Source organism: Mixophyes fleayi, chromosome 9 (genome assembly GCF_038048845.1).
Source record: "Mixophyes fleayi isolate aMixFle1 chromosome 9, aMixFle1.hap1, whole genome shotgun sequence".
In the NCBI taxonomy this organism is placed as follows: Eukaryota; Metazoa; Chordata; class Amphibia; order Anura; family Limnodynastidae; genus Mixophyes; species Mixophyes fleayi.
The window spans coordinates 20,341,107-20,368,068 of record NC_134410.1 but is presented as its reverse complement, the minus strand read 5'-3'; the positions used below and the strand labels follow the sequence as shown (position 1 = coordinate 20,368,068).

The window sequence follows — 26,962 nt, the reverse complement described above, 5'->3', positions numbered from 1 at the left end:
AGCTCCAAATCCCGGCTAATGACACCCAGCTCCCCCCTTCCCCAGGGGCACACACCGCTATCCTGCGGCGCCCCGGCACTTTGCGCTCTTTGGCAGCCCCCCGAGAGGCAGGAGATGGGCGCACATCCGACACCCGGGAGGATCCGTGTGGGAGCCACCTCGTCCAATCCCTCGCTCGGTGAGTCTGGGTGTTTGGGGTGGGGGAGGCTGGAGGTGACAGGGAGGGTGGAAGAGGCTGGGAGGGACCTGCTGGGGGTAGGAGGAGCGCGGCTCCAATCTTTACCACTGCACCACGTACAGGAGGATATGCTACAATATAGACACTACATACAGACATGTTACATAGTTACAGCTGCACACACAGGTGCATTACAATCACTGTGATAACAAACAAGAAACACACATGTGCAAAGAACAAGACTGCACGCAAAGAGGTACATAATATATAATTACATACATGCAAGCCTAACATGCACACATGAAGGGCTCATAAGTAGAAAGGTTCATGACAAACACTGTAATACCATGCAGACAGACTGACACACAAACGACACATACATGTTGACATTAGGACTACATAGGCAGGTGCAGTGTATTTGGGATAATAACATGTAGATAGACAGATATTATATTAATATAGACAGAATTGCATTCACAACGTACAGAGCAAATCCAACATACAAAGACACGTGTATGAGGACATGCTAACAACTTCATACAGACAAATGCATAGGGAAATAACAGGTATGCAAACCATCATGACAGATGTGACACATTCAGTTCATGCACTATTAACACTTCACACAGAAAGGTACATTGCATATAATAACATACAGACTGCATAGGATACATACATGCAAATAAAAAACATTACACACAGAAAACTGTAGATTAGACATATGTGCATGAGAAACAAAATTAAATATTTAATTGCAGCATATAGATGAGAAAATAATACAGACAGCTATTGACATCATGAGAGACAGTCAATTACATGGGAATCACATGAAATAGGTACAGGATTGTGTAATTACACTCTGGATGTTTGTGTACTTGAAGAACAGTAAGCTTAAATATATAATGGACTTTCAGATGAAATAAAATAATACCAGGCAACACTGAACAGAGGTAACTGGAATATTTTCACAGCTTGGCCTGTCATGGCAGTGAGAAAGAAAGTTGATGTCAATCTCCTGCGCTGTGGCAGTTTCACCACAAAATGGCACAAAATGGCCGAACATAACAAAAAACACAGATAACAAGACAAACAGATATAGTAGTACATGGTACAATGTTTAATAACAAAGCTTTCCAGAACTTAATATGTTCAGCTTAGAGTAAGGAACAAGGGTGACCAGAGCTGTTTGAAGTAATACATTTATGCCATCACTTATACATAGTGCGCAGCCATTTTGTGAGCTGAACCAATATTTATGACATTGCAGAGGAGACATGTGACACTTTATCCCCCACTGATGTCACTGAATCCTTCATGTTAAGGAGTATTTGTTAGAGGTCACATGCCAGAAAAGGAGTTCAATAATAAAAGAGTTATGGAAAAGCTCAGAAGTATTTTTTAATTGGATTTCTCTGAAAGGGTAGTAGATACTTTGAACATACTTCCAGCAGATGTAGTTTGTAGATAATCAGTAAGTAGATTGATCCATGAACACAAATCTGCTCTGAAAATAAACTATAAAACAGTAAATTTGCCCAAGTTTCCTTATCTTACAAGAACTGAAGAAGAAGGCTAAAATCTAGTGAAGCTTAACAGCAAAGGAACCAACATCACCAACAAGTTGGGATCTTTAACATTCAACTTGATTAATAATACAATGCAATCATTAGTCTAAAAAAGTTTTTTTTTAATAAACAATTGTAATTAGTTAAATAAAATCAAAGCAAACAACACCTCACTCCGTGGAAAGTGACACTGCTTACCAAAGCCCTGTGCCTGTGAGAGGTGTCATGGGCCACTTAGACCACCTTAGGACTAATGGTAAATTACTGGGAAACTACTGGTTCTATCTAACTACTACTGCTGGCATATTAGTGGAAAACTACTAGTTGTATCTAACTACTACTGCTGGCATATTACCGGGCTAATGGTATATTACTGGAGAACTACTAGCTGTATCTAACTACTACTGCTGGCATATTACCGGGCTAATAGTATATTACTGGAGAACTACTAGTTGTATCTAACTAATACTGCTGGCATATTACCGGGCTAATAGTATATTACTGGAGAACTACTAGTTGTATCTAACTACTACTGCTGGCATATTACCGGGCTAATGGTATATTACTGGAGAACTACTAGCTGTATCTAACTACTACTGCTGGCATATTACCGGGCTAATAGTATATTACTGGAGAACTACTAGTTGTATCTAACTACTACTGCTGGCATATTACTGGGCTAATGGTATATTACTGGGGAACTACTAGTTGTATCTAACTACTACTGCTGGCATATTACCGGGCTAATAGTATATTACTGGAGAACTACTAGTTGTATCTAACTACTACTGCTGGATTATTACTGGGCTAATGGTATATTACTGGGGAACTACTAGCTGTATCTAACTACTACTGCTGGCATATTACCGGGCTGATGGTATATTACTGGAGAACTACTAGTTGTATCTAACTACTACTGCTGGCATATTACTGGGCTGATGGTATATTACTGGGAATCTACTAGTTGTATCTAACTACTACTGCTGGCATATTACCGGGCTAATGGTATATTACTGGAAAACTACTAGCTGTATCTAACTACTACTGCTGGCATATTACCGGGCTAATGGTATATTACTGGGGAACTACTAGCTGTATCTAACTACTACTGCTGGCATATTACTGGGCTGATGGTATATTACTGGGAAACTACTAGTTGTATCTAACTACTACTGCTGCATTTTCCTGGGCTAATGGTATATTACTGGGGAACTACTAGCTGTATCTAACTACTACTGCTGGCATATTACTGAGCTAATGGTATATTACTGGGAAACTACTAGTTGTATCTAACTACTACTGCTGGCATATTACTGGGCTGATGGTATATTACTGGGAAAATACAAGTTGTATCTAACTACTACTGCTGGCATATTACAGGGCTGATGGTATATTACTGGGAAACTACTAGTTGTATCTAACTACTACTGCTGGCATATTACTGAGCTAATGGTATATTACTGGGAAACTACTAGTTGTATCTAACTACTACTGCTGGCATATTACTGGGCTGATGGTATATTACTGGGAAAATACAAGTTGTATCTAACTACTACTGCTGGCATATTACTGGGCTAATGGTATATTACTGGGAAACTACTAGTGGTATCTAACTACTACTGCTGGCATATTACTGGGCTGATGGTATATTACTGGGACACTACTAGTTGTATCTAACTACTACTGCTGGCATATTACTGGGCTGATGGTATATTACTGGGAAAATACTAGTTGTATCTAACTACTACTGCTGGCATATTACTGGGCTGATGGTATAGTACTGGGAAACTACTAGTTGTATCTAACTACTACTGCTGGCATATTACTGGGCTGATGGTATATTACTGGGAAAATACTAGTTGTATCTAACTACTACTGCTGGTATATTACTGGGCTGAAGGTATATTACTGGGAAACTACTAGTTGTATCTAACTACTACTGCTGGTATATTACTGGGCTGATGGTATATTACTGGGAAACTACTAGTTGTATCTAACTACTACTGCTGGCATATTACTGGGCTGATGGTATATTACTGGGAAAATACTAGTTGTATCTAACTACTACTGCTGGCATATTACTGGGCTGATGGTATATTACTGGGAAACTACTAGTTGTATCTAACTACTACTGCTGGCATATTACTGGGCTAATGGTATTTTACTGGGACACTACTAGTTGTATCTAACTACTACTGCTGGCATATTACTGGGCTGATGGTATATTACTGGGACACTACTAGTTGTATCTAACTACTACTGCTGGCATATTACTGGGCTGATGGTATATTACTGGGAAACTACTAGTTGTATCTAAATACTACTGCTGGTATATTACTGGGCTGATGGTATATTACTGGGAAACTACTAGCTGTATCTAACTACTACTGCTGGCATATTACTGGGCTGATGGTATATTACTTGGGAACTACTAGCTATATCTACCTACTACTGCTGGCATATTACTGGGCTGATGGTATATTACTGGGAAACTACTAGTTGTATCTAACTACTACTGCTGGCATATTACTGGACTAATGGTATATTACTGGGCTGATGGTATATTACTGGGAAACTACTAGTTGTATCTAACTACTACTGCTGGCATATTACTGGGCTGATGGTATATTACTGGGAAACTACTAGTTGTATCTAACTACAACTGGTGGCATATTACTGGGCTAATGGCATATTAGTGGGAAACTACTAGTTGTATCTAACTACTACTGCTGGCATATCACTGGGCTGATGGTATATTACTGGGAAGCTACTAGTTGTATCTAACTACTACTGCTGGCATATTACTTGGCTGATGGTATATTACTGGGAAGCTACTAGTTTTACCTAACTACTACTGCTGGTATATTACTGGGCTGATGGTATATTACTGGGAAACTACTACTTGTATCTAACTATTACTGCTGGCATATTACTGGGCTGATGGTATATTACTGGGAAACTACTAGTTGTATCTAACTACTACTGCTGGCATATTACTGGGCTGATGGTATATTACTGGGAAACTACTAGTTGTATCTAACTACTACTGCTGGCATTTTACTGGGCTGATGGTATATTACTGGGAAACTACTAGTTGTATCTAACTACTACTACTGACATATTACTGGGCTGATGGTATATTACTGGGAAACTACTAGTTATGTCTAACTACTACTGCTGGTATATTACTGGGCTGATGGTATATTACTGGGAAACTACTAGCTGTATCTAACTACTACTGCTGGCATATTACTGGGCTGATGGTATATTACTGGGAAACTACTAGTTGTATCTAACTACTACTACTGACATATTACTGGGCTGATGGTATATTACTGGGAAACTACTAGTTATATCTAACTACTACTGCTGGTATATTACTGGGCTGATGGTATATTACTGGGAAACTACTAGTTGTATCTAACTACTACTGCTGGTATATTACTGGGCTGATGGTATATTACTGGGAAAATACTAGTTGTATCTAACTACTACTGCTGGCATATTACTGGGCTGATGGTATATTACTGGGAAACTACTAGTTGTATCTAACTACTACTGCTGGCATATTACTGGGCTAATGGCATATTAGTGGGAAACTACTAGTTGTATCTAACTACTACTGCTGGCATATCACTGGGCTGATGGTATATTACTGGGGAGCTACTAGTTGTATCTAACTACTACTGCTGGCATATTACTGGGCTGATGGTATATTACTAGGAAACTACTAGTTGTATCTAAATACTACTGCTGGCATATTACTAGGCTGATAGTATATTACTGGGGAGCTACTAGTTGTATCTAACTACTACTGCTGGCATATTACCGGGCTAATGGTATATTACTGGGAAACTACTAGTTGTATCTAACTACTACTGGTGGCATATTACTGGGCTGATGGTATATTACTAGGAAACTACTAGCTGTATCTAACTACTTCTGCTGGTATATTACCGGGCTAATGGTATATTACTGGGAAACTACTAGTTGTATCTAACTACTACTGCTGGTATATTACTGGACTAATGGCATATTACTGGGAACTTATTAGTTGTATCTAACTACTACTGCTGGCATATTACCGGGCTAATGGTATATTACTGGGAACCTACTAGCTGTATCTAACTACTACTACTGACATATTACTGGGCTGATGGTATATTACTGGGAAACTACTAGTTATATCTAACTACTACTGCTGGTATATTACTGGGCTGATGGTATATTACTGGGAAACTACTAGTTGTATCTAACTACTACTGCTGGTATATTACTGGGCTGATGGTATATTACTGGGAAACTACTAGTTGTATCTAACTACTACTGCTGCTGGCATATTACTGGGCTGATGGTATATTACTGGGACACTACTAGTTGTATCTAACTACTACTGCTGGCATATTACTGGGCTAATGGTATATTACTGGGAAACTACTAGTTGTATCTAACTACTACTGCTGGTATATTACTGGGCTAATGGTATATTACTGGGAAACTACTAGTTGTATCTAACTACTACTGCTGCTGGCATATTACTGGGCTGATGGTATATTACTGGGAAACTACTAGTTGTATCTAACTACTACTGCTGCTGGCATATTACTGGGCTGATGGTATATTACTGGGAAACTACTAGTTGTATCTAACTACTACTGCTGGCATATTACTGGGCTGATGGTATATTACTGGGAAACTACTAGTTGTATCTAACTACTACTGCTGCTGGCATATTACTGGGCTGATGGTATATTACTGGGACACTACTAGTTGTATCTAACTACTACTGCTGGCATATTACTGGGCTAATGGTATATTACTGGGAAACTACTAGTTGTATCTAACTACTACTGCTGGTATATTACTGGGCTAATGGTATATTACTGGGAAACTACTAGTTGTATCTAACTACTACTGCTGGCATATTACTGGGCTGATGGTATATTACTGGGAAACTACTAGTTGTATCTAACTACTACTACTGACATATTACTGGGCTGATGGTATATTACTGGGAAACTACTAGTTATATCTAACTACTACTGCTGGTATATTACTGGGCTGATGGTATATTACTGGGAAACTACTAGTTGTATCTAACTACTACTGCTGGTATATTACTGGGCTGATGGTATATTACTGGGAAAATACTAGTTGTATCTAACTACTACTGCTGGCATATTACTGGGCTGATGGTATATTACTGGGAAACTACTAGTTGTATCTAACTACTACTGCTGGCATATTACTGGGCTAATGGCATATTAGTGGGAAACTACTAGTTGTATCTAACTACTACTGCTGGCATATCACTGGGCTGATGGTATATTACTGGGGAGCTACTAGTTGTATCTAACTACTACTGCTGGCATATTACTGGGCTGATGGTATATTACTAGGAAACTACTAGTTGTATCTAAATACTACTGCTGGCATATTACTAGGCTGATAGTATATTACTGGGGAGCTACTAGTTGTATCTAACTACTACTGCTGGCATATTACCGGGCTAATGGTATATTACTGGGAAACTACTAGTTGTATCTAACTACTACTGGTGGCATATTACTGGGCTGATGGTATATTACTAGGAAACTACTAGCTGTATCTAACTACTTCTGCTGGTATATTACCGGGCTAATTGTATATTACTGGGAAACTACTAGTTGTATCTAACTACTACTGCTGGTATATTACTGGACTAATGGCATATTACTGGGAACTTATTAGTTGTATCTAACTACTACTGCTGGCATATTACCGGGCTAATGGTATATTACTGGGAACCTACTAGCTGTATCTAACTACTACTACTGACATATTACTGGGCTGATGGTATATTACTGGGAAACTACTAGTTATATCTAACTACTACTGCTGGTATATTACTGGGCTGATGGTATATTACTGGGAAACTACTAATTGTATCTAACTACTACTGCTGCTGGCATATTACTGGGCTGATGGTATATTACTGGGACACTACTAGTTGTATCTAACTACTACTGCTGGCATATTACTGGGCTAATGGTATATTACTGGGAAACTACTAGTTGTATCTAACTACTACTGCTGGTATATTACTGGGCTAATGGTATATTACTGGGAAACTACTAGTTGTATCTAACTACTACTGCTGCTGGCATATTACTGGGCTGATGGTATATTACTGGGAAACTACTAGTTGTATCTAACTACTACTGCTGCTGGCATATTACTGGGCTGATGGTATATTACTGGGAAACTACTAGTTGTATCTAACTACTACTGCTGGCATATTACTGGGCTGATGGTATATTACTGGGAAACTACTAGTTGTATCTAACTACTACTGCTGCTGGCATATTACTGGGCTGATGGTATATTACTGGGACACTACTAGTTGTATCTAACTACTACTGCTGGCATATTACTGGGCTAATGGTATATTACTGGGAAACTACTAGTTGTATCTAACTACTACTGCTGGTATATTACTGGGCTAATGGTATATTACTGGGAAACTACTAGTTGTATCTAACTACTACTGCTGGCATATTACTGGGCTGATGGTATATTACTGGGAAACTACTAGTTGTATCTAACTACTACTACTGACATATTACTGGGCTGATGGTATATTACTGGGAAACTACTAGTTATATCTAACTACTACTGCTGGTATATTACTGGGCTGATGGTATATTACTGGGAAACTACTAGTTGTATCTAACTACTACTGCTGGTATATTACTGGGCTGATGGTATATTACTGGGAAACTACTAGTTGTATCTAACTACTACTACTGCTGGCATATTACTGGGCTGATGGTATATTACTGGGAAACTACTAGTTGTATCTAACTACTACTACTGACATATTACTGGGCTGATGGTATATTACTGGGAAACTACTAGTTGTATCTAACTACTACTGCTGGTATATTACTGGGCTGATGGTATATTACTGGGAAACTACTAGTTGTATCTAACTACTACTGCTGGCATATCACTGGGCTGATGGTATATTACTGGGGAGCTACTAGTTGTATCTAACTACTACTGCTGGCATATTACTGGGCTGATGGTATATTACTAGGAAACTACTAGTTGTATCTAACTACTACTGCTGGCATATTACTAGGCTGATGGTATATTACTGGGGAGCTACTAGTTGTAGCTAACTACTACTGCTGGCATATTACCGGGCTAATGGTATATTACTGGGAAACTACTAGTTGTATCTAACTACTACTGGTGGCATATAACTGGGCTGATGGTATATTACTAAGAAACTACTAGCTGTATCTAACTACTACTGCTGGTATATTACCGGGCTAATGGTATATTACTGGGAAACTACTAGTTGTATCTAACTACTACTGCTGGTATATTACTGGACTAATGGCATATTACTGGGAACTTATTAGTTGTATCTAACTACTACTGCTGGCATATTACCGGGCTAATGGTATATTACTGGGAACCTACTAGCTGTATCTAACTACTACTGCTGCTGGCATATTACTGGGCTGATGGTATATTACTGGGAAACTACTAGTTGTATCTAACTACTACTGCTGGCATATTACTGGGCTGATGGTATATTACTGGGAAACTACTAGTTGTATCTAACTACTACTGCTGCTGGCATATTACTGGGCTGATGGTATATTACTGGGACACTACTAGTTGTATCTAACTACTACTGCTGGCATATTACTGGGCTGATGGTATATTACTGGGAAAATACTAGTTGTATCTAACTACTACTGCTGGCATATTACTGGACTAATGGTATATTACTGGGGAGCTACTAGTTGTATCTAACTACTACTGCTGGCATATTACTGGGCTGATGGTATATTACTGGGGAGCTACTAGTTGTATCTAACTACTACTGCTGGCATATTACTGGGCTGATGGTATATTACTGGGAATCTACTAGTTGTATCTAACTACTACTGGTGGCATATTACTGGGCTGATGGTATATTACTGGGAAACTACTAGTTGTATCTAACTACTACTACTGCTGGCATATTACTGGGCTGATGGTATATTACTGGGGAGCTACTAGTTGTATCTAACTACTACTGCTGGCATATTACTGGGCTGATGGTATATTACTGGGGAGCTACTAGTTGTATCTAACTACTACTGCTGGCATATTACTGGGCTGATGGTATATTACTGGGAATCTACTAGTTGTATCTAACTACTACTGCTGGCATATTACTAGGCTGATGGTATATTAGTGGGAAACTACTAGTTGTATCTAACTACTACTGCTGGCATATTACTGGGCTGATGGTATATTACTGGGAATCTACTAGTTGTATCTAACTACTACTGGTGGCATATTACTGGGCTGATGGTATATTACTGGGAAACTACTAGTTGTATCTAACTACTACTACTGCTGGCATATTACTGGGCTGATGGTATATTACTGGGAAACTACTAGTTGTATCTAACTACTACTGCTGCTGGCATATTACTGGGCTGATGGTATATTACTGGGAAACTACTAGTTGTATCTAACTACTACTGGTGGTATATTACTGGGCTAATGGTATATTACTGGGAAACTACTAGTTGTATCTAACTACTACTGCTGGTTTATTACTGGGCTGATGGTATATTACTGGGAAACTACTAGTTGTATGTAACTACTACTGCTGGTATATTACTGGACTGATGGTATATTACTGGGAAACTACTAGTTGTATCTAATTACTACTGCTGGTATATTACTGGGCTGATGGTATATTACTGGGAAACTACTAGTTGTATCTAACTACTACTACTGCTGGTATATTACTGAGCTGATGGTATATTACTGGGAAACTACTAGTTGTATCTAACTACTACTACTGCTGGCATATTACTGAGCTGATGGTATATTACTGGGAAACTACTAGTTGTATCTAACTACTACTGCTGGCATATTACTGGGCTAATGGTATATTACTGGGAAACTACTAGTTGTATCTAACTACTACTACTGCTGGTATATTACTGAGCTGATGGTATATTACTGGGAAACTACTAGTTGTATCTAACTACTACTGCTGCTGGCATATTACTGGGCTGATGGTATATTACTGGGAAACTACTAGTTGTATGTAACTACTACTGCTGGTATATTACTGGGCTGATGGTATATTACTGGGAAACTACTAGTTGTATCTAACTACTACTGCTGGCTTATTACTGGGCTGATGGTATATTACTGGGAAACTACTAGTTGTATGTAACTACTACTGCTGGTATATTACTGGGCTGATGGTATATTACTGGGAAACTACTAGTTGTATCTAACTACTACTGGGAAACTCATACTGGTATACCACAACTGTTGGCATGTTAATGAGCATCTACTGCTGTCATACATTTACTGGTATACAATATGTCTCAGTATTACTGCCGTTGCTAAATTATATTACTACTACTAGAGCTGTAATGTAAATTTTAGCGCCTGGGCCAGAAAGAAAGCAGACAACCTGTTGCCTCCAATTTTAATGAAATGAACCTAAAATATTAATTTCCCTGCACCTCCTGTTAGCTTTGGGCCCTCTCGCACAGTCCTCGTTATGGCCCTGGGCATTATTACTTCTGCTAACGGCACATTACAACGGTGTCTTCACTAAATTTCCCAACCACTGGTTCACTCAGTCAGAAATACCCAATGTACAGTAGCAGATTTGAGGCAGTAGCCCAGGACTTTAAGTAGTCTTCCCTTCCACACTCAGTGAGAAGTGTATTTGGGTTGAAGGTCTTGAAGTATATTCTATTGAACATGGGGAAATTGCTCTTGCTGTTGATGTAGCTGTTTTAAAAGAAGGGAATCTCAGATAATTGGATAAAGCATAGATCCAACAAGTCTAATTAGATCAGAAGGTGCGATAATATATTTTCACATATGTTGTAAAAGCAATAATCCTGGCACCTATAGGCAAAGGGGGTTAAAATGAGGTCCTACCTCTGAGGTTTGGAGACGTTAAATCTCTTATCAATGTTTGTAAACAATCACTGGTACAAAATCGTTCAGCTTTGCATAAGCACATTCCAAGAAGCATGAGACATGAAAAACCTAAACAGATTCATCTCTCTTTATACTCAATGCGGCTGCAAGACTCATCTTCCTTTCACGCCGCTCCTCCTCTGCCTCCCCTCTCTGCCTTGCCTTACACTGGCTCCCCTTCCCCTACAGAATCATTTTCAAACTCCTTACCACCACTTACAAGGCTCTCTCCCAGTCCACTGCCCCCTATATATCTAACCTCCTCTGCATTCACACTCCCGCCCGCTCCCTGCGCTCGGCCAATGACCACCGCCTCTCCTCCACTCTCATCACCACTTACCACTCCCTCGCTCCATCCGTCTCTCTCCTAATCTGTGCTCCTTCAAATGGGCACTTAAAACTCACCTGTTACTTAAAGCCTACCAACCATCCACTTAACCCCTTCATCTCCCCTCTCTCCTCCCGGCCCCCCTTTTCTCTCCCCCATGCTTCAACTGCTCCCCTTGTGCCTGTTTGTTCACCCTCCCTTAGGATGTAAGCTCGTATGAGCAGGGCCCTCTTCCCTCCTGTCTCCTTACCTGTTCTTCTGCTCCGTCTTTACTGCATTAGCCTGCCTGGAGTTTCTGAAGTACTGGTATTTTTTGTTGATTGTTCAGTACTGTCTCTCCCTGTATAGTCTACTGTTTGTACCGTGTACGGCGCTGCGGAAATCTTGTGGCGTCTAACAAATAAACGATAATAATAATAATCTCTTGCTAAACCTACTTCATAAAAAACAGAATCATATAAGCACATCAATGGCTGCTAGTTTACATTTTGTAACCCAGATTGATTATTCAAAAAGTCCTTTCTCACTGTTTCAGGCAGTTACTTTGAGCAACAGGCTTAATGTATATAGTAATAATTGAGGGGCTCATACAGTAGCTTTGGCCCGTGACTGACTCGTGACAGTTTTAACTCTCCCCTTCCAAACTCATCAATAGATGGAAATCTTTTAAACTTGCATTTTATTTTCATTAATATATGTACACATTCTCATAGCCCTTGATTTTGTTCCCCAGCTCAACAGAGTACAACTGCAGTGTCTAATTACATGTGGAAAAGGGGACATTGTATCTCATTGTAAATATGTATATTGTTTATTGTATGTTGTTGATATTGCATGGAAGCTGCTAGTCATTGTCCTTAAAGTGAAGAAAGGTGGCTTATGGGTAGAAGGTTGCAAGATACTGGTGAGGGGGAAGGCTAATTAGTATCCATTGTTCTCACACGACTACTCCACACTTTTGGTTTACAATCTAGCAGGAGAGTTTCCGTGTAAGTACAGCTCATCTCCACTCCCCTCTCCAAACCCCCAGTCCAGGACTCACCAATGCTTAACAAGGAGAGACCCAGGGGTTTGTCCAGAGAGGGGAAAACACTGTGGAATTTTGACTTGAGATATAAGGAGCCACTCCAGGGGGAAAGGTGATGAAAATTGATGGCTGGAAGCTGCAGGGTGGCTGGGGGCTCTACCAGTGAATTACATCAGCAGATGTAAATATCTACTGAAGGGGAAGGCTAAAAGAAAAAAAATATGTGCAATGTGACAGTAGACAGTAGTGACAATGATGGATAAATCTGATTTTTTTCTGTATAAACGGACAACTGCATTGTGCCACTCCTATAGTATTTTTTACCAATATTATATTATACCATAGAAGGAATGGTGAAAGAGGAATGTGACTTTCCTAGAATTTTGTGAGGGGTGGTGGGGGGTTAGTTACTAAACTCCATGCCCAAGCTACATCATCCATGCCCAACATCTCCTAAATACAACTCTGCCTGGAGACGTCTATTAGCAGCAATATTCAGCATCGTGGAGACGGGGAATCCCAAGCAGCTGTTATTTGTCCATCAATCATCTGTTATTGATATGAGCTGTCACTGCAGGCCTGCTGCATCTATTGGATTGTCTGCTACTGATAGGTCTTTAGAACAGAAGTGGGCAACACATGGTCATCCTATCATGGAACTACAAGACTGGCAGAGGATTCTGGAACTTGTAGTTCCACAGCGACTCAAGGGCTGCAAATTGCAAAAAAACAGGTTTTAGTCCTTATTACTGTAAAACACCAATGTAACAACACTAATGCCGAGATCCTTTATTCCATATAAGAGTTTCAACCTTATCTATAACATGGGGGTCATTTATTAAATGAAGCATGACCGCCTTGAAGCACTTTAGAATCTACTTTTTTTACATCTTTAAGATGGCACCAGCTGCCAACTGGCTGTGGCAGTGCCTACAATGATAGCGGTATCCATGTTGAAAAAGAGATCACCCAACCGGTGTTTCTTTTCATGCAAAGAATATAGATCTTAGAGTGCAACCATTTAGTACTCGCAGATAGAAGTGGGAAAGTGCAAAAAAGTGACAGAGCCCATCTAAAGTGTGTCCATACTAATCAAGGGAAACGCATGTACTTGCATCAACCATAGCATGAATTATAAACAAACCATCGGCCAATAGCTTACACTGAGTATATCTAACAAGGTTGAAACAATTATCCTCAAATTGGATTTATGTTTTTCCATCTCAGGCTGTATATACATGTTGTTACTCTGGTCCTTCAGTTTGCATAGTTAGTCTCAGGCAAATAAGGATCAATTGCATGTTCATACACGCAATTCCTAGAGTGAATATTAATCCCTTTGTCTGTTTTGTCTAATAAAAGAGGTGAAGTGGAAATGAGCAATGTACTGCTTATACATTAAGTTTCTCTATGAACATGCTATTTGATGCGTGCCATTCTTCTGCTTATCAGTTGAATACAACAGCACAGCACTGAATATTTATGATATAGAGTGGTATACTGTATTGAATGCTTTTGTGTCCTGCATAAGTAGCTGCAGTTTAGGGTTTAAATATTTTTCTAGCTTATCCTTACTATATTACGTGCACTCCGTAGATGCAACTCTTATTATCTAATATCATTGTGTGACCTTAAGTGAACATATTTTAAATATAAATATTTAGAACACAAAACTCATCTATGTCACTGTTTTGCCAAGTGCTGCAGTAACTGTGTTAGTATGTCTGAGGGTATACTTCAAAATCATGAGTGGGCACTTCATTGCATTTAAGCTTTGTAAATCTAATTCTGTGCCATAAGGTGCCCTGTTCATGTAATGTTGATGGTAGCCCACATTACCCCTAACATTGCCAGGTCTATCACCTGCTTACCCAGCTGACTGCCATCTAGAATACTCCTATTGATAACGTAACTATTAATTTTTACATTGTTAGTCCATACTTGCCAACTCTCCCAAATTGTCCGGGAGACTCCCGCATTTCGCTTGAGTCTCCCGGACTCCCGGGAGAGTGTGGCAATCTCCCTGATCTGCCCACTTCCTAGTGAAGCGGGCAAAATTCGGTTAAAACGTTGCGATTCACCCGGAATTGCGGCGTTTGGCCCCGCCTCTGCTGTAAAATGACGCGGTTTGCGTCATTACATCACAAGGGGCGCCCACCTCCCCCTTGGCAGCTCCCGGAAGCCCAAACAAAAATGTTGCCAAGTATGTGTTAGTCATGTAAAGATTCTCTGCATTCTACATTTTTGGTCATGTATGCAGTCATCGCACCTCATATTTTTAGGTCGCTGCATCCCACAATTTTAGTCATGTATATGGTCACCCCCCTATATATTTTTAGTCATGCATAAATTCATTGCACACCTATTTTCAGGCATATATGTATTTCTGCACCCCACATTTCAATCACGAATATAAATTATAAAAGTGATTTTGATGTTTGTAGTTGTAGGGATATTATAACTGTAAAATATTAAGTAGTCGGCAGCATTTTTTTTATGCCATTCAGATGCCTGAGTCGCATAACCATAAAGGAGTTGTGTTGTTCAGATGAGAGATTTATCCATCGTGTGTTATTTGTTGTCTATACAGCATCTCCAGGTTGGGTAATGCTCTATGTATGTAGGCTGAGTCATTCTCAATGGTGATTGGTTGCCTCTCTACCCAGGATATGTTTATAGGATTTACAAATCAGAATACTGCAGTCACTGACAGGCAGGAGGCAATAGAGTCCTGGAGTTGTGATCTGACAGGCAGACCTCCCGGCACGAACGGTACACGTGGTCTTAGATAGAGGAAAAGGGCGACATGTGGGTCTCTGCACACTATGTGCACGTTGTTAGTATGGGCTGCTCATTGTATTTAGATTATCAATAAAAGAAAGGTTGTAAAAACAATGATGAATATATGTGTGGTGCTTATAACCTTTCATACACACACAACAACACCATGGGGTAAATGTATCAAGCTGAGAGTTTGAAAAACCAATCAGATTCTAGCTGTCATTTATTTAGTGCATTCTACAAAATGACAGCTAGAATCTGATTGGTTGCTATAGGCAACATCTCCACTTTTCAAACCCGCCGGCAAACTCTCAGCTTGATACATTTACCCCCATGTGTCCATACCTATCTTCTGACCCTTATTCGAGGCTCTATTTTTTTTATAGCGGACAAACTCCTTTGGCACCAAAAGGTGGCTGGATCCTAACACTGATAAAATCTATATCCTGTATTAGTATTTGTATTTTTAGTACTGTTTATTTTTATAGCTGTGTATAGAAGCTTTGTATTATTATAGGAATCCTACAAAGTGCCACTGAAAAGGGAGCGCATTGAAACACTTAGTCAGGTTTGTGATGTTAAGAGTTGGTTCTTCAATAGTAGGGTAACAACTTCAACCACTATATACTGCAATCTGATCATATTGTATCATTGTAACCTACCACAATATGACTGTGCGTGTTTGGCCAAATTTCTCACAAATCTAGCAAGATTGCAATGATCCAACGTAATGGGGTGTGGAGGTCTGTTTAATATTTTATACTGCATCTTTGTGGTGTAGAGCCCATCATCGTTTATTTATATAGCACCACCACATCCGCAGCGCTGTACAGAGAATATTTGTCATTCACATCAGTCCCTGCCCCATCATCGTCATCACCATTTATTTATATAGAGACACTGATTCCGCAGCACTGGACAGAGAACTCATTCACATCAGTCCCTGCCCCATTGGAGCTTACAGTCTAAATTCTCTAACATACACACACACACACAGACAGAGACAGACTTGGGTCAATTTTGATAGCAGCCAATTAACCTACTAGTATGTTTTTTTTAGAGTGTGGGAGGAAACCGGAGCAGCCGGAGGAAACCCACGCAAACACAGGGAGAACCTACAAACTCACATAGATAAGGCTATGGTTGGGAATTGAGCTCAAGACCCCAGCGCTGTGAGGCAGAAGTGCTAACCACTGAGCCACCATGCTGCCCCATTAGAGCTTACAATCTTGATCCCCTAACACACTCACACACACAGTCTAGGGTTCATTTTGTCAGCAGCCAATTAACTTACCTAGTAGTTTTTGGAGTATGGGAGGAAACCGGAGCACCCAGAGGAAACCCACGGAAACACGTGAAGAACATACAAATTCCACACAGATGAGGCCCTGGTCAGTAATCGATCTTATGACCCCAGCGCTAAGAGTAGTGGTGCTAACCACTGAGCCACAGCGAGCCCATGACTATTGGTAGGCTTACTAGCGACTCAAATTCACTAGAATTGTGGGAAGTTTAGTCACCCTTCATGAATTCATCATACATTCATACAGATTACACACGTTACTTCCCCTTCCCTTAAATTAACTAATGTCCTTCATAGATCCCTCATTTAATAAATTTTCTGTGGCTCACTGCCCCTTTAGTTCATTATCTCTGGTTATTCTACTCCATCATTTCCTCCGTTCTCTGTTCCCCCTTCAGTTTTCCCCTATCCACCGATCCATCCTCAATTAATTTCCTGCAGCTTCCCCGCCTCTAATTAACCTTCTTGACCTCTACTCGTCTCTCATTTGAACTTGGTCCTCTTCGTGGTCCTAAGAAGTTACATATATGTGATCAATGTATTTTAATGGTCGTAAAGGCTACAGGATAATGTAAAAAAAATGTTGCACAAGATATGTAGGTCCTAACTGAGATCTTTATTTTAAAATTAAGGCAGTGTGAACTATGGTCCCAAGGTTATATTTGGGTCTTTGCGGCCTGTAAGTGAGATTGTATTTCGGTAGAAACAAGAGTATAAACACAGCAATAATGTAGATATCCTTGGATCCATGCGGCAAAAGTTTCCCACCGCCTGGGGGTACGTTAGTGATATTAAAAATAATAACATAATTTGTGGATCAGTTATGTTTATTAAACTATATATTGAAAAACAATAAATGTAACAAAAAAATGTCTGCGTTCCGCATGAAAGATAACAATTCAGTAGCATTAGCATCCCCCCAATTGTTTTTAGTATTAATTAAATTGGAGCCAGCGAGAGCAGTTAAGTTAGTGTACCAGTCATAATAGGTCCAACATAATTGTGTTGCTGAGGGCCAATTTTCCCTTAATTAAACAAGGCTTTTAGTACATTTAACCCACTAATTCTGAATAGAGGCAAAGATCTGGGTTCTTTAACTCTCCCAGGCTGGGGTGGGAGTAAAAGGAGGTAAATCCTGTAATACGATGTCAGTGTGTGTGCAGAAAGTCTATAATAGGTAGTTGTCTTTCTGTGTCACAAATAATATTAAGAGTTGTTTCATGACAAGGAGCTGGCTGACCCCGGCACTGCGGTTTGTACACAGCTCGGTGACAGGGTGCGGAAGCAGGATTGATGTTTTCAGACTTGGCTGGGCCTGAGCTTGGCTGCCAGCTGCACTACTGGAAGCTGCGATTCCAGATTTTGTATTTCCGTGACTTAATGTGACTCCCTCATCCCTGTAGTTACCAAGCTGGGAGAAACATCTGCTGCTGTTCTCATGCTGATCTCTATAGATGTGTGCTGTATGTGTGCTCTCTCTTGGAGGTAAGGAGACGGACGCTTTCAGTTTAAAGAAGAGGGACTACTGGTGTTCTAGCAGAGGAATGATAGTCTGGAGATGACCTTGAAATATATACATATATATATATATATATATATATATATTGTGACAGAAGCACTGGGGAAGTTGTTAGTGGCGGATATATATGTCCCAGGTTCTGTCTTGTGTGTCTTAAAACCCCGGGGAGATTGCTTGTGTTTAGGAAAAAGCTTCCCAAAGATTGTTTTTGGCTGCAGAAAAAGCCAGTGTAACGGTCCCTAGGGTTATAAGGGGAGACAGAAAGGTGGGCTCCATACCTCAGTCCCATTTTGGGTCTTCCTACATACCAGACACTCTGCTGCTAAGCAGGAGTTGCACCTGTAAGGTGCTGATATAAGGCTGTGCCCTCGGTCTCTCACTACCAAGGGAACAGTCCTGTACTGGCGTTTAACCCCAGGAGATAGCACCCCTAACCTGATCTTGTGACAATATATATATCTACATATATAGATATGTATTGTGACAAAAGGAGTGGTTTTCCACAGGCCTCTAAGAGAGAAGTTAGGTATGTAGCTGAGAATCTGCAGGGCAAGGCTGCAAACAAGATCACATTTGTACAGCAGTACACCTAGTTTAAAGATATAGAGGTGGAAGATATATCTGTGACAAAATAATAGTATAGAGTGTGATTTCCTTTCCTATTTTGAAGTGTTTTAGAGGTATCTTTTTCCACAGCAAACAGCAGCTGACAGGATGTATCTGCAGTGAGACTAATCAAGCAGAGAACCTGAAGAATACTCCTATATAAAGACAAGGTGGGCGTGTCATCTGTCCATCCAGCTAGGGTTGTGGGAGGAGTGTAAAGTATTTAAGCCTGAGTTATTCGTTATGCAGTGTGACCCATGCCGAACAAGTTGGCCAGTGACTGGGAGTTAGTTTCTGCTAAGTTATTATTAGGATCACAGGAAAGTATGTTGAAATTTGTGTTATGGGCTATTTTGCCATACTGACATTAAAAGCAAAGTGCAAGCAAGAAGTTATCGAGTGTGCATCATCGGAAGGGTAACCCTGTCACAATATATATATATATATATACATATATATATATATATATATATATATATATATATATATATATATATATACATATTCATTAGCAACTTTATTAGCTGCACCTGTTCCCTTGCCCGTTAATGTAAATATCTAATCAGCCAATCATGTGGCAGCAAGAAATGTGATCTAAGTGACTTTGATCATGGAATGATTGTTGGTGTCAGAGTATCTCAGAAATTGCTGATCTCCTTGGATTTTCATGCACGGAATGGTGCACGAAACAAAAAATATCCAGTGAGCACCAGTTCTGTGGGAGAAAACAGCTTGTTAATGAGAGAAGTCAGAGGAGAATGTTTCAAGGTGACAGTAACTTAAATAACCATGAGTTACAACAGTGGTATGCAAAAGAGAATCTCTGAACGCACAGCACGTCAACTCTTAAAGTGGATGGGCTACAGCTGCAGCACACCACAGTGAGGCTACAGTGAGCACAGACTCACCAAAATTAGTCAGTTTAAGATTGGAAAAACATTGCCTGGTCTAACGAATCTCGATTTCTGCTGTAAGATGCAGATGGTAGTGTCATAACTTGGCGTAAACTAATTGAATCCATGGATCCATCCTGCCTTGTTTTAGTGCAGGCTGATGGGGGTGTTATGATGTGGGGAATGTTTTCTTGGAACACAATAGGCCCTTTAATACCAATTGAGCAATGTTTACATCAAAAAGCCTAAATGAGTATTGGTGCTCATCGTGTGCATCCCTTTATGGTCACAGTCTACCCATCTTCTAATGGGTACATCTAGCAGGATAACGAGCAATGTCACAAAGCACACATCATCTCAAGTTGGTTCCATGAACTTAACAATGAGTTCAGTGTACTCCAGTGTCCTCCACAGTCAAGAGATCTCAATCCAATAGACCACCTTTGGGATGTGGTGGAACAGATCTTAGCATGAACGTGCAGCCGATAAATCGGCAGCAACTCCGTAATGCTATCATGTCACTGTGGGCCAGAACAACAACAGAATGTCTCCAGCATTTGTTGGATCCATGCCGAAAAGTATGAAGGCCGTTGGGGGAAATAGGGCCCCTATCCAGTATTAGAAGGGTATACTGAATAAGTAACCACTGAGTGTATAATATATATATATATATATATATATATATATATATATATATATATATATATATAAACAGAGAGGCCTATTTGTTACACCTCTCCTACAGATGGGAAGGTAACAACCCGAGGAATCTGCAGGAACAAGCTGCAGACAGGGTTAAATTCCATCTGGTTTTCCCTTACAGCACACAAACAAACAGGTGCACCACAGGGCTGTAATTGATTTGTTGTTTTCTGTGATTGATTTGAGATTTTTGGGTGGAGGATAAAAGATTAAAAGATTGTATTGTGCATGTGTGCAGTGCTACCAATGCCAGCTAGTGGCCGGTGTCTAGACAGAAGGACTGTGTCTAGTCAGAGTTAGGTCACCTGGTATCATCCTGAGGATAGTTGGCTGTGTTATTGTGATGTGAACAATAAAAACACTGTTCATTTGTAGAAAGATATTGACACACACACACACACACCCATTCTTTTTATCGAATACGCCTTCTTCATTCTTAAAATAGCAGAAATTGGCTAATACACATGTACATGTTGTTGTCACTATTTTACATATGCATCTACATGCATCGGTACTCTGTATACACTTGTTAGCCATATAATGTGTGCGTGCTTGTGTCATTATATATATATATATATATATATATATATATATATATATATATATGCTCATTTTTTTTTGGGGGGGGGGTGTGGGTTGTGAAGCTTTTCAATCTAATATCTATTAATATGATTCTTACGTGCTTTTTTGAAATTTTCCATGTTGCATGTTTATCCAACAGACCCCAAGCCCTCCAAACACTGTGGAGGAAGGACACTTCAGATTCAACAGTGATTTGCAAGGTAAAAATTATTTTAAATACGGTTTATATCACTTTTTGAAATCTATGACACCCGAAAAAAAAAATTGTAGTGTGATGAAAGTAAAGGCCTGTTTCATTGTTATAAACATATACAAATGCAGGCACCAGATAGTTTGGACTTAAACAAAAGTGTACGTTTGAATTCTGCTAAATTGAAATGGTGCTATAAGGATTGCCTCTGCCCCTGCTGAGATTATCAGATGTGACTTTTATAGCCATATCACTTAGAAAAATAACGATGAAGCTTGATTGGTAGAGTTTTGTTTAAAATAAACCAAACTAAAGCCTTTCCTTTATGTACTACCAGGCCTTAGCTGGGACATGTCTGCCTCACCTGAACAATATTCAGTAATCAAGGAGGATTGGCAAGTTTCATTTCATGCAGAAGAATCATACATGGTGGAATTGCCTTTTGCAGCTTGTAAGTATCTAGTTATGTTAATTCTTTTAGGTTATTGGGGGACCTGTGTTACAGTTAAGGCAACAAATTGTAGATTTTACTATTTGAAAGTACAGGTGTGTACAAAGTACAGTCAACTAATTTTTAATTTCAAAATGGCCTACGGTTGATTGCTTTTTCTCTTATATTTTAAACAGAGAAAGAAGACGGGCATTATGGGTTCCAGCATGACCTGCCTGGTAACACTTCTAACCAATGGGATGAAACCAACATGTATGTGTTCATTATTTTTAGTTTACAAAGGAGTTGGTATTTTAAGTTTTTTTTTCATGTTTCATTTGCTTAGTGTAATTGTGTCTATAAATAAATATTAATATTTTATTTTTGCAATACTCATTCTCCTGTAACTCTCTGCTGCTTTGGACACTGATTAACACTCTCGTCTCCTACACATCCCTCACTCCATTGTCCATCTAGACACCGTTCTCTCCTGGGTCACTTCCTACGTTCTTTAACCGCTCCTGTAGTGAACTCACCACTGGCACATTTACCCTTTCACTCACTCTCTATTGAGGCTCCTTTTTATTTGCAAAATGTTGTACTTTAACATTGTACATCTCTTGTCTTGGGGTACTAATTTGGTCATTTGCCCTCCAATACCATCTCTACGCCAAGGACTCCCAAATGTACATTGCTTTTTCTGACCTATTTATTTCAGCACTATCCGTTGAAAAGCACTGTCTTTCTGCATTTGTCTCATAGATGTAAATAAAACCACTATACCCTCTGTATTGCATAAAATTTAATTTGTCTAAGTTTGTGATGAGGATAGGGGGAGCAGATTCATGAGGAAAATTAGGGCCCAAAAAAGTGTTACTTTGAACCTTATCAAAATCATATCACCAAGTTATGTTTTAAATTCCAGACACATATTTTAAACCATAAGTAAATTGCTGTACGCTTCTTCTGGTAGTTACCTCAAACTCTTACACTTTATGCTCTACCCTTGCATTTACAACTCAGCATTGACAAAAACTAGTACACTTATAAATCTAGTACCTGTAATTGCGAATAGCGGAGTACAATTTTATGGGCCCGCCCCCTGTTTGCTCGGATAGGAGGAGTGAATGGCAAGCAAACATTTTATACACAGGTGTAGCAAAGATCCGCGTGTGCCGTGATCCCGGCCACACGTGCTGGGAGAACCAATCAGAGAGCAGAATATTAGAGAGTAGAAGAGTAGCTAACATGGGGTCCTCCACTTTTTCTCGCAGGGAGCTGAGGGTGCTCACCGAGGGCATGGATAGCATGCTTTCGGGCCATTACATCTCTAATGATAGGAAGCTACGGGCCTACCAAATGGTCCACAGGTATCTGTGGTGTCGATTTCACCGCCTGCGCTCCGTGGTGAAGTTGCAGCACCGCTGGAGCAACTTGAGCCAGCCCCAGCTAATGCAGGAACTTAAAGAGGAGATTAGGAGATGTGAGTTCTCTATTATTCACTTACAATACTGTCATACACATGGCAAACCCCAGCGATAAATCTGCCCCCAGACTATACATGTAAATCCCTCTCCAATGCCACATACTTAGGGCCCTGTATCCTCATTTAATGTTGGAACATTGGCTTTCCTTAATGATTGAGGGCCAAGTGCACAGCAATGAGGCCTGTTTGGGAATCAAACTCCTGGCCCCAGTTCTGGGAGGATGAATTGCTAACCATTAAGGCAACGTGCTCACAGGAAGTACCAGACACTTACAATATAACAGTGGCAGATGTGGTATATTGCAAATATAGTTGGACAGCAGTTTTGGGGGCAACGCTGACAGGTAGCCGAAGCTGTTTTTCACATATTACAAGGCCTGACCCACATATCTCCTGTAATATGTCTCCCTAATCTGTCACTATTTACAGTAGATATTTATTGATCCTGAAAAATACAATAATAATGTTTATCTTAGATTTATTTAGGACAAGGTCAGCTCAACTTCCCTCTGTAACCTAAGGGAAAGGCAAAATTTTGTACAGCCCATCTAAAAGTGTTGTGTATTTAGCTTTTGTAAGGTTTGTGGTTTAAAACACTCCCTTATTTCTATGGCTAAATGCATGTTTCTCAATCTCTGCTCACATTATTAGTTGACTACATGTATGTAACTGTGAAACAGGGAGAACATTTTGCCACAAAATAATTAGTCCTTATATGTTATAAATAATAGATATTATTATCCAACAGTCCGTCAGAAGCGTGAGGAGGCGGCCCACCAGTCTGTGGAGGAGGAGAAGGAGCAGGCATCGTCCCAGCATCAAGAGGAGGAGATGGAGGAGGCAGTAGCCCCCAGCTGGAGGAGGAGGAGGAAGCGACCCCCCAGCCGGAAGAGCTGGAGGAGGAAGCGCCCCACCCCCCCAGCCGGAGAAGCAAGAGGAGGAAGCGACCCCCCAGCCGGAAGAGCTGGAGGACAAAGCGCCCCCCCCAGCCGGAGAAGCAAGAGGAGGAAGCACACATTTGTGTAATGTGAAAGTTAAGTTACAGTACACGTGTCTGCTAACTCCTGTGTGTTGTGAAAATTTGGTTGTCACAATATTTTTTGGCAGCTCCAGAAAACAGGCCAATGAGGCCGCGCGAGCCACCATCTTTGGAGGAGTTGACAAGGCGAATCCGGCGCAACACCCAAAAAATCCGCCACTTTAAGGTAAGAGTTTTGTTACTACTTACCATCATGATTTCATGTATATAGCACCACTAATTCTGCCTCAGTGAATAGAGAAGGCAATCGGGCCCAAAAAACCTTACAATGTAAAAGGCGTAACACAGACAGACGGTGTTCAATAATTTGTTAGCAGGAAATGACGCTACGAGTATGTGTTTGGAATTTGCGAGGAAAACCACACACACACACACACACACACTAACATGGGGAGAACACTAACTGCACACAGATAAGGCATACAAGCAGGAGATGAAGAAAACAAGGTAAGGTTGGCAGATGCCAATTGCATTTCGACACAACCCCCTCCACCCCTCCAAAATGTAGGCGATTCGTAGAAATATCAGACACATAGGGTGCCCTGGGGGCCTGAATAATTAAGGAAGTTATATGGCAGATGTCAAACCAAATTAACACTATACCAAAAACATCTTGCATTTAAGGGGGAGTAAAATGTTACATATGAGGCCCAATTAACAATAGAAAAAGAGCCTTGTGTACATCAACTTAGAATTTCAGAGTAAACCCACACAAACATGGTATGCTTGGTATTTCAACTCCTCACACCAGTGTTGTGAGCCACAAGTGCTAATCACTAAGGTACCTGTGCAGATATTAACTGACATATATTTGTGGATAATAAGGATGAGTAGCTGTGTTGTTTTTTTTTCTTTTATTGAGTTACTATTATGTAGCTCATTCATCTCTAGCACACATGCTGTATTGTTGAGCTTCTCGCTCTAGTCTCTAGAATGTATTTATTTTTCTAAATGAATGTTACCTTAGTGGTTAGTCAATTCACCTTCCAACAATGGAGTCGTGAGTTCGACTCCTGACTCACGCCCTTTCTCTGTGTGGAGTTTGTATTTTTCGATTATGGAAGAGTACGTTACATTTTGTAGCGGTCAGGATACTAATTTATAGCATATATTACTGTCAAATATTATATGCATGTTTATTAATGCTAGCGATTTATATATATTTGCATCCACATGCGATCAGTTGAACTCAACCACAAACAAAACACATTATATATCTTTGAAGTCGGTGATTAAAAAGGTGTGTTGATTTCACTGAGTAAACACTTTAAATTCATTTGTCCAAAGTCATCTAACTATATAAATTATAATTTATTATATATGCTAATGCAAATAATAAGATAACAAGAATTGTACACAATAATATAATACACTTAATCCGTGGTTTCACAATTGCAAACCAACTCTTCGAATCCTCCCACATTTGCCGGCACGTAGTACGTAATGGCGTGTTTTCTTTATATAAGTAGCGATTTTTCAGAAGAGGAACTTCAGATGAGGATCCTAAGATGGAATGACAGCTTAACAGTCGTTACAGCTTGTTTTCCGTGGTGTAAAAGACTTAATATGTGCGTGTCTTTGAACTTCCGTCCCTTGTTAAATTACAAATTTATTATCTCCCCATTTCTTATGAAAGTATGCATCGCAACTTCAGCAACAGATCCGATCGCTCCTGAATCAGGCCCTTTATTACTAATAGTTTACATTAATTCAATATTTATTTTTCTGTGCGTTGTTTTGCAAATTTATATTACACTTAGGTACTGGACATATCCTTCAATCTCTTGTGTAGTAGAACACAGTAGACCTACTGCACACGTATCTTCATATCCGTTCCTTGTATTCAGGAGTACGTAGATCTGATTTCTGGGCTTTTTAAAACAAACGCATATTGTGCTTAGTCTGCATGAATTGATGAATCCGGCCACTACTGTACATGTAAATCTACCATATGTTTAGCGTTGACTCCTATATATCTGTAATTTGGAGTTGGATAATGCATAATATATCCAGGACTGGGGATTATAAAGATATTAGCAGTTATTTCATTGTTCTGTGACCATATAAAGTCATGGGGCTAAATTGAAACATGACTTATAATATCTTTTATGACAGGTACAATGACAATAACTGACAGAGACACACTGCATTGACACATCTAGAACAGTACAGAACACACAAATCTCTTATGACTCCAGAGCCAATCTAGACATCCCTCTTCCTCAGATGCCCCCTCATGGAGCACGCCCCTCTGGCACTTCATGACCCCCCCCTCCCACTTATTACCTTGTGCAGAACATCTGCAGATCAACAATGCTTCTCTATATA

The 26,962-nt window shown here is 39.9% G+C and overlaps 1 long non-coding RNA gene across 1 annotated transcript; it reads left to right on the top strand.

The window, feature by feature from the left end:
* Nucleotides 1–107: 107 nt before the first annotated feature.
* On the top strand, nucleotides 108–24,597 carry LOC142102147 (uncharacterized). Its single transcript, XR_012679219.1, has 5 exons — nucleotides 108–178; nucleotides 21,629–21,689; nucleotides 22,017–22,130; nucleotides 22,307–22,382; nucleotides 24,344–24,597. It is a non-coding gene; the product is annotated as an uncharacterized LOC142102147 (long non-coding RNA).
* Nucleotides 24,598–26,962: the final 2,365 nt, after the last annotated feature.